The sequence below is a fragment of the Cupressus sempervirens genome, chromosome 7 (assembly GCF_028749045.1).
Source record: "Cupressus sempervirens isolate cs-2001-9-10 chromosome 7, ASM2874904v1, whole genome shotgun sequence".
Classification (NCBI taxonomy): domain Eukaryota; kingdom Viridiplantae; phylum Streptophyta; class Pinopsida; order Cupressales; family Cupressaceae; genus Cupressus; species Cupressus sempervirens.
The window spans coordinates 141,606,807-141,615,093 of record NC_143124.1 but is presented as its reverse complement, the minus strand read 5'-3'; positions in this window follow the sequence as shown (position 1 = coordinate 141,615,093).

The window sequence follows — 8,287 nt, the reverse complement described above, 5'->3', positions numbered from 1 at the left end:
TTACAGTACAATCTATAGAGAAAGGAAGGATAATTCAGTAGGTAAGTTGTTTGTAACTATTCAAAATCAAGGAATTAGAATTGTGGGAAGTTAAATTTTTCAACAATGCCTCCATGAAAGAAATTCTCTAATCACACTGATTATCTTAAAAAGTCTATTCATGATGATTTCCTTGAAAAATTTCCACTGTATTTACATGAAACAATAGCAGGTGGGGATTTTATTCCAAAAAACCCTAGGTTGGTTGTGGGTGAGGGTTTTTATGATAAAGCCAATTGGTTGAGAGATGCCCAGGTTTCTGTGGGAGAGATATAATTATTTTTAAAATGGTTTGTCAAATGCAACCTAGACACCCCTCTGAGTAATGTTTGGGAATTTGATATTGGTAAATTGGTGGTTCCTAGGGTTTTCTTTGATAATGACCTATTATATCATATAGCCAAAAAATATGACCATATCACTACAATTGTGAAGAATTATGCTGGAGAAAATCTTTTTAGAGTTTCACCGAAATTGATTAGTGAGGTTTTTAAGCTCAACACTAACCATGCATTTTGTGAGCCTATTGATATGGATGATCTTTAGGCAAGATATGATGTATAGAGAGTATATTTGAGATCAGGGTCATTGCAACAATATATTGCTAAGAATTGATTCACTACCCTTGGTTACACCAAGCACCTTAGGGCCATTGATGTATAAATACTTCAATCCTAGAGTCCAAGCTTTATTTTTCACTCTCTAAAACATATTTGGGATGGATGAGGAGCAATACATCCAAGGTTATATTGTTCTTATTATAGCTCAAATATTGCAATTTGGAATGAGCACCATTCTTGATTTTGCTACCTTCCTTTCAAAAGAGATTCATAATGGTCTCATTGGAATATTTCAAGGTAAGGTGAATAGACCTTTTTGCAAGTACTCCTTCCTGATGCACATATGTCTCTATAATGGAGCTACCTTTTTCTCTAAGAAAATGGGGCTAGAGCTAGAAAAGGATGGTGAGAAGCTACTAGTCTAGAAATGGAGTGCTAACATGACTTGGGAAGCCAGGGATGCCTTTCATGTCAGATTTGATAGATATTTTGCATTAAGGCTAAGATTTCTCCTGAGAGGGCACAACCCAAGAATTCCATAGCCTTTACTACGATTAATCAGACCTAAGGACCATGCTAAGGGACTTCTGGTCAATCATAATTGGGGGGATATAATCCCATACAATGTTTCTACTATGATTAGAGTTTATGCTTTTTTTTCAAAACCTCATGTTTTACCTTTCCATGTACCTCTAAAGATAGGTATTGCTGAATTTTTGTGGCAAATTGGAACCGTTGAAGAAAGGGATATGATCAGTAAAGGTAAAGGCACTTTTTCTTCCCTATTATCATTGTGGCTCATCATTTTGTCATTGTTAAGAAAGGCTAGAGGAATCTTAGTTTATTTTTTAATAGATATCACGTGGTAGAATCCCATGCAAGTATATTGATCCAGAAAGATTCTATGACCTTCTAAGGGAGAGGACAAAAGCTAAGACTATTACACAACATGTATACTTCCCTAAAGATGTTATTAGAAATATATTTTCATTATAGGAATAGTAGGTTAGAAAAGAAAAATGCATAGTCTTTAGTAAAGTCTTAGAATTCATTAATTCTTTTGACCTTGATTATAATCCTTTGAAAGAAAAGAAGTATTGGGAGACTAGAATGCATGTATTAATGAATAATTTTTCTTTAATAATGCAAACTATGAATGAAAAGAAGGCTACTTTTGTAAAAGTATATCTTGATAAAGCAATAGAGGTGGAAAGAAGAATAAATAGTAGAATGATAGTTGCTCCAGGCCGTTCAAGATATATTGTGGTTTGGAATATACAACATGTTCCCCCTCATAGAAGGTGAAGACCAAAGAGTCCTCCTAGCACTAGTTCACCCAAAAGATAGAAACTAGAACAGGGATCTTGGGTGAAAGTACAAATTTGTGTCACCTTTTATAAAGAATCATGATATCAGAATGTGATAGTTCAACATTAATGACAAAAAAAAAGGTATTTGTGTTTAAAATATGAAGATGATGTAAACTAATGAAATGTGTAGAATTGGATGAATTTTATGCCTATAATTTTTATAAATTTTTTGAGTAAGAATTTATTCATTTTATTTTATTTTGAATTCCCTGTTTCAACTGTAAAAAATATAGGGTGTAGTTCCTGTCAAACAAGTATATGCAAATCATCTTTTCTTGTTCTGATTTGAAAATATCTTATAGATGACATGTATAGTTAGTGAACAAAAAAAGAAATAATTATTTTTGATGTATACTTTCTTTGTTATAAGTACTCAAGTTTAACCTTATCAAAATCCAATAGTTTTTTCCTCCCGTCAAAACTTCCCTATCAAATCTATACTTTCTTGAGAAAAAATTACATATTCATGAAGAGGATTCTCTCTTTTAGAGATAAATATATATTTTTAATTTGATCGATATGATTTACTATTTTTTTCCCTTTCTTGAGGGAGCACCTTCTAAAATGTTGAAATATCAACTTATAATATTTTGAGATTATAAAATATTATAACTAATCAAAACACTCAAAAATTTATATAATGATGATATTGAATCTAAGATCTACAAAAGGGTATTTTTAGTTTTTGAAAAAACTTGAGTTTTGATAGAGAAATGAGATTTGACCAAAATAGGTTTTGGTATCATAAACGGTGACACAGATATGTGCTTTTACCCTCCTTTTCTTGTGTGGAAGAGTATTCACCAACTCAAACCCCACTCTGAATAGAAGATGAAGTATCTTTCAAAGTAAAATTAAGACAAATGGGATGAGAAGGAGATATAGTTGTTACTATTGCTGATATTGAAAGAGGATTTCTATAGGAGCCTCCTATGCCCTCCCTTGACCTTGCTATTGCTGATTAAAAAGGTAAGGAGATAGATCCTATTATTGTTCAAGCCTCTCAAAAGTTCATAGATGATGAGAATTTTGTTAAATCTAGGGCTTTTGGACAATTTTTGTGGAGATAGAATATAAGAAATTTTGAGGAAAATGTAAGAAAATAAAAGAAAATTAGCAAAATAAATTAGATTCTAACATTCAAGAAGAGGTATAGACTAATTTTTGGAGGATTTTGGACAATTAACACCTAAGAGTAGAAGGCAATTGGTTAGGCAGTCAGGAGTCTTGGTTTTTCCTGAGTGGACATAGCTAATGCTATGATTTATTATTCTATTAGAAAAGAAAAATATGTGTAGTATATAACAAAGGAAGAGATATTACAAGCACATAGGGAGATTAAATTTAGTAATGATCATCAAACCCTAGTCATACAATCAATTGAAAAAGGAAGTAAGACTAGAGTGGAAGAAATTTCAAGTGCAGAACACATTGATGCTCTTACAGTATACAGGGTTGATGAAATGGGTAGTCAACAAGTTAGTAAAATGGGCAAATAAATATTAGAGTTTGGGGATGTGGTGGTAGGAAAACAAAAAAGTATATTCTTAGAACTCAATGCCAAGTTTGAAGAAATACTTAAGGCATATTTGAGGAAAGAGGAAAACAAAAATAATTGGTGGACAAATATCCCAAATGGACAAGCAACTTGGAAAGAGGAAAGTAGGAGAATCTAGAAGGCCAAGAATTGTATATCCTCACCCCCCATTTGAGCCATTTAAATCTACCCCCATTATTGAGTTACGGGATACCCCACAAAGGTCTGAGTTCTTAACTGTTGAAGAGTTTGAAGAAGAAAAAACCAAGTTATATGAATTGTAGATTGAATTGAATAATCGTTATGAAGAGAAGTTTAGGCAAACAATTTTGTACTCAGTAAATAGAATTTAGTAGCCAACATTTTATGACCAGATGGCTAGAATCCAAGATATAAAGGATGAAATAAAGAGGGATGAAGACAATTTGAATCCCATTGTGTAGAAATGGAGTGAAAGAAATGAGGATATTACTATTATGTGAATTTCTATCATCCAATTACCTTGCCATCAAAAAGATAAGATTTTTTATATATTTAGTAATTTGAAGGACTTTGATGAGAAATGGATTTCTGTTCAAAAGAGAATAACAATTTGTTTTGCCAAGTACATAATAGAGAATTTATACCTTTTCCTATTGTCCTTAAAAGGGTTGATAAAATAAAAGAAAAAAAAGAATGGAGAAAGGAATTAGATGAACTACAATGTAATATAATGAATAATGTTATAAATGAAAAGGGGTATAAATTATGGGAAATGAAAAATGAAGAGATGGTCAAAGTGAAAGTATTTTATAATGTTATCAGAAAAGATCTTGTTCAAATAGAAAAAGTTGGAAATGTTTTAATAAAAGTGCAGTAGGAAATCCTAAATTTTGATTGGCCTGATGACACTGGTTTTAACAAGTGGAAAGAGGAACTTGTGTCTTCAAAACAAGTGGCAGAAGATGATGGGGTAGATGAGGATGAAAAACTATTTTTTACCTTAAGAGTTCATGAAGAAGATAGTGAAAATCCTCGAGTTGAGGTTAGCTTGTAGGTACCAGAACAAGATGCATCATTAGCAAGCCTAATAGTCACATGCTTTGAGGAGTCAAAATAACCAAAGAATAGATCATGGAATTCATAGCATTGGAAATGTAATAGAAAAGTGGCCCATCTAAAGAATATTTTGATGTAAAGTTTTTCTATTATACACAATTTTGTCTTTTAGTGATAGTTGCAAAATGAAAATAACTTTTGTCAAAAAGGATAGCTATAAGTTCTCTATGCCTAAAGCTTGTTGCATCTCACAATATATAAGTGAGATTTCAGGGCTAGAGAAAGTCCTGAAATATTTGTATCACTTGTAGCTTTTGTTAAGTTGACCATTTAAGTATGTTAGGTCCAATTTCTTGATTTGAATACGTTGTGATATATTTTCTTTGTAGATTTATGAGAATACATCAAGTTAACAAGATTTAGATGTTTTTTCTTGAGTCATTCTAAGTCTTGTTCAATTTTATACATTTGTTTTCAAAATGAAATCAATACAAAGATGAACTGTCACCACATCTTTTTTTTTTGAATCTTGTCTCCATTTCTTTTACTTGGTTATTGTGAAGTTGTATAAGAAAAGCTTTTCTAGTTGAATTAAATTATATATCAATTCACCATTACTATTAGTTCAATGAATTAAGTTAACACTTTAGTGGTATTGATTGGGTTTCCATGGTAATAGGAATGATGTCTGCAAGTATGATTTTTAGTAAGAATTGTTCATAATGTTGATTGTAAAGAAATCAATTAGATCTAGGAATTGAATGGATTCTGAATCTTAATGGATGAGGCCCTAATCTAGAAATTCCAATCTGTATGAGAAGAAATCATAGACAAGTATCAAACTTAAACTCAAAATCAATTTTTATTTCACTCTTTCAAAGTTCTATTGGTCAACACTTGTTTGGATTTGATTCCTAAGCCTTAGTTAGCTACTATTGCTAGAAATATTTGCAAGTTTGAGAAGAATTGTGACTAAATCTACTTATAAGGGATGTGTATTGTCTTAATGTTTCATGGAATGAACAAAGTATGTATATATCAGAGATAGAAGATGAGAACCAAAATGAAACTAAGAGATTCTTATTCAATAGCATTCATTTGAACCATCCATTAGGTATACTAACCTTGGTTATACAATTTCTAAAGAGTAGGAAATATATTTTTATTTCGTTTTAGTTGGATCTAGATAAGAAACATATTCAATTGTTTATAGGAAGTAACTGATCCTTAGAGTGTTTGTGCTTTCATTATCTTAGTATTGTGTATCTTGTTACTCAATAATTGAAAAACACCAACAGGGGGATAAAGTAACTTTCCAATGCTTTTGGTTTGAAGTGTTCATCTATCCCCTAACTCAAGATATTCACATTTTGTTTAAGTCGGACCAGATTTCTTGCTAACCTGCGGATTTTAAGCATTTTTACGCATAGAGGAGGATTTCACCATGGGAATTTAATGGCCTGTTGTGAAATCTTAGGATTGGATATGTATTTAAATATGCAAATTTTTTTAAGTTTTTACTTGCAAGGATCATTGAGAAATTTGATGCCCTAGGCATGCATTTCCCATGTGTATGCTAGGAAAAGGATGCACCATCTTCCACATCTCTAGCCAAACTTGGCACAAAGGCTTGTAATAAATTTTGAAACTTGTATAGGGTTGTACTCACATGTTCCCATAATTTTTTTCTAGGATGGAGTCCTAGAACATTTACTTCCTTTATAAATTGAGGCCTAATTACCCTAGTTACCTAAGGGACAAAGTGAACAAAAGTCAATTTGTTTGCATCATCAAACCTTGGTGAATTAATATGTTTCCAAAGTCCCAATAAGGTAACCAAAACTAAAGTTTTTTTAATAGTTTTTGTGGAGATGTGTGTAGATATTTCCTATAAAATTTGATTTTTGTCCAAAAAAAAAGGCTACTAGTCTTTTTAGATGGTTTAACAAAGCAACTATGTGGAAAACTTACATAGTTTGGTTCTAACAATTGTTTCATGTCATTGGTGGGATAAATAGACTATTCCTATGTGTTGGAGTCTTTATTGGTCATTTGAGGATGTTTACTTGGTTGTTTTTCTAAAATTGATCAATTTGTGCATTGTAAGCAACTTGTGATAGGTTGTCTTGTGCATAGGGTTCCCTAGCGATTAGAGTTTTCCTTGTTTGGGTGTATGGTTGTGATAGCTTATATCATCCTCTTAGAACTTGTGATCGGTACTTGCACATTTGATCATCTTTACAAAGATATTTGGTTGAAAGACATTAGTGAAGAGGGTTTTTGGACCAGTTGATCAGTTTGTGATTAGTCCGACTAGGCTCCATTGCATCACCTTCTTATAAAATTATAAGCCTTGGATATATTATTGGAGAGAAGTGAGTAAAGAAAGATGAGATTAGGATAGAACTAGATTCTATAGTAGAAATTGCTAAAGAAAAGATCAAGTAGTTTGTTGAAGTTGAGAAAACTAAATTGACAAACAAATTTGATGAACTTAGAACAACAAAGCAAGTTCAAGAACCTAAGAAAGAAAATTCATCCAAATAGGTAACACATGAATTCAAAGGTATATTTTTCTTATGTAATGAAGTTGGACATATGAAGAGAGATTGTATAGATAAGTTAGTATGTATGTATATACATACACTTGTATTTGTTTCATAATTTAGGTTATATATATATATATATATATATAACCTAAATTATGAAACAAATACAAGTGTATGTATATACATACATACTAACTCTGATTAATCCTAAAATATGGTCATAGTCACTAGAAACCAATAGAATGAATCATAGTTTTCATCCTCCAATTCATTTGTATTGATAACATATTACTATTTGTACTCATAACTGAATGCAAAGATCATGTCTTCTCTACCCTCCTCTATGCATGCATTGATATTCTATCAACACTTGAATGTAAGGTCCATATATACATATGAAAAAATGAGTTTTGAACATTTGTGTACCATAATTTATTTATCACACAATAGATTAAATATAAATTTGATTTAATTATAATATTCAAATTAATTTATACCTAATGCCTCTAGAAACACTCTAAATGGTTTGACTTCTTCTGATGAAATGTTATATGTATTTGTTAGCATTGTAAAATGTGTTTTTGCATCACTCAACCACATCATGAGAATTATTAATGTGATATCCTTTATAGTCCATTTGATCCTTTCTTAAAGCATGTTTGATACAAGCTCTTGCACCATCATGCTCACCCTTTCTATGTAAAAGTGATACTCTATTTTAATGACTCATACATGATATGTGTTTTTCACACCATCCAAATTAATTTGTGCATGTTGATATGACACTTGAACCATAATAGTAAAATGCTTTCTATAGTAGTATTCCACTTGAATTTGTTTTTGAGAAATGAAGGAATAATTCTCTACAAAGTCAACAACAAATAAAATTTTCTTGGGTGGGAAAGTTTCTCTTAGTGTTTGAAACTATTCTACTTGCTACTTAGCAAAAACATCATTACCTATATATGGTTGAATCAATTTACAAACATTTGACATAAATTCTCTAGTAGGTATGCCATCCTCTACATATTCTAACCTTGTTGATTATTTTCCAACTTTAGTTTCTGACTTTATATACTTATATCTCCTACATTTTACATCCTTGTCATATCAGTTACTTCATCTCTCAAAGGAAATTTGGTCTTTACCACATATTTCACAAGTTCCACTTATCTAATCTATTTGGCCAATTTG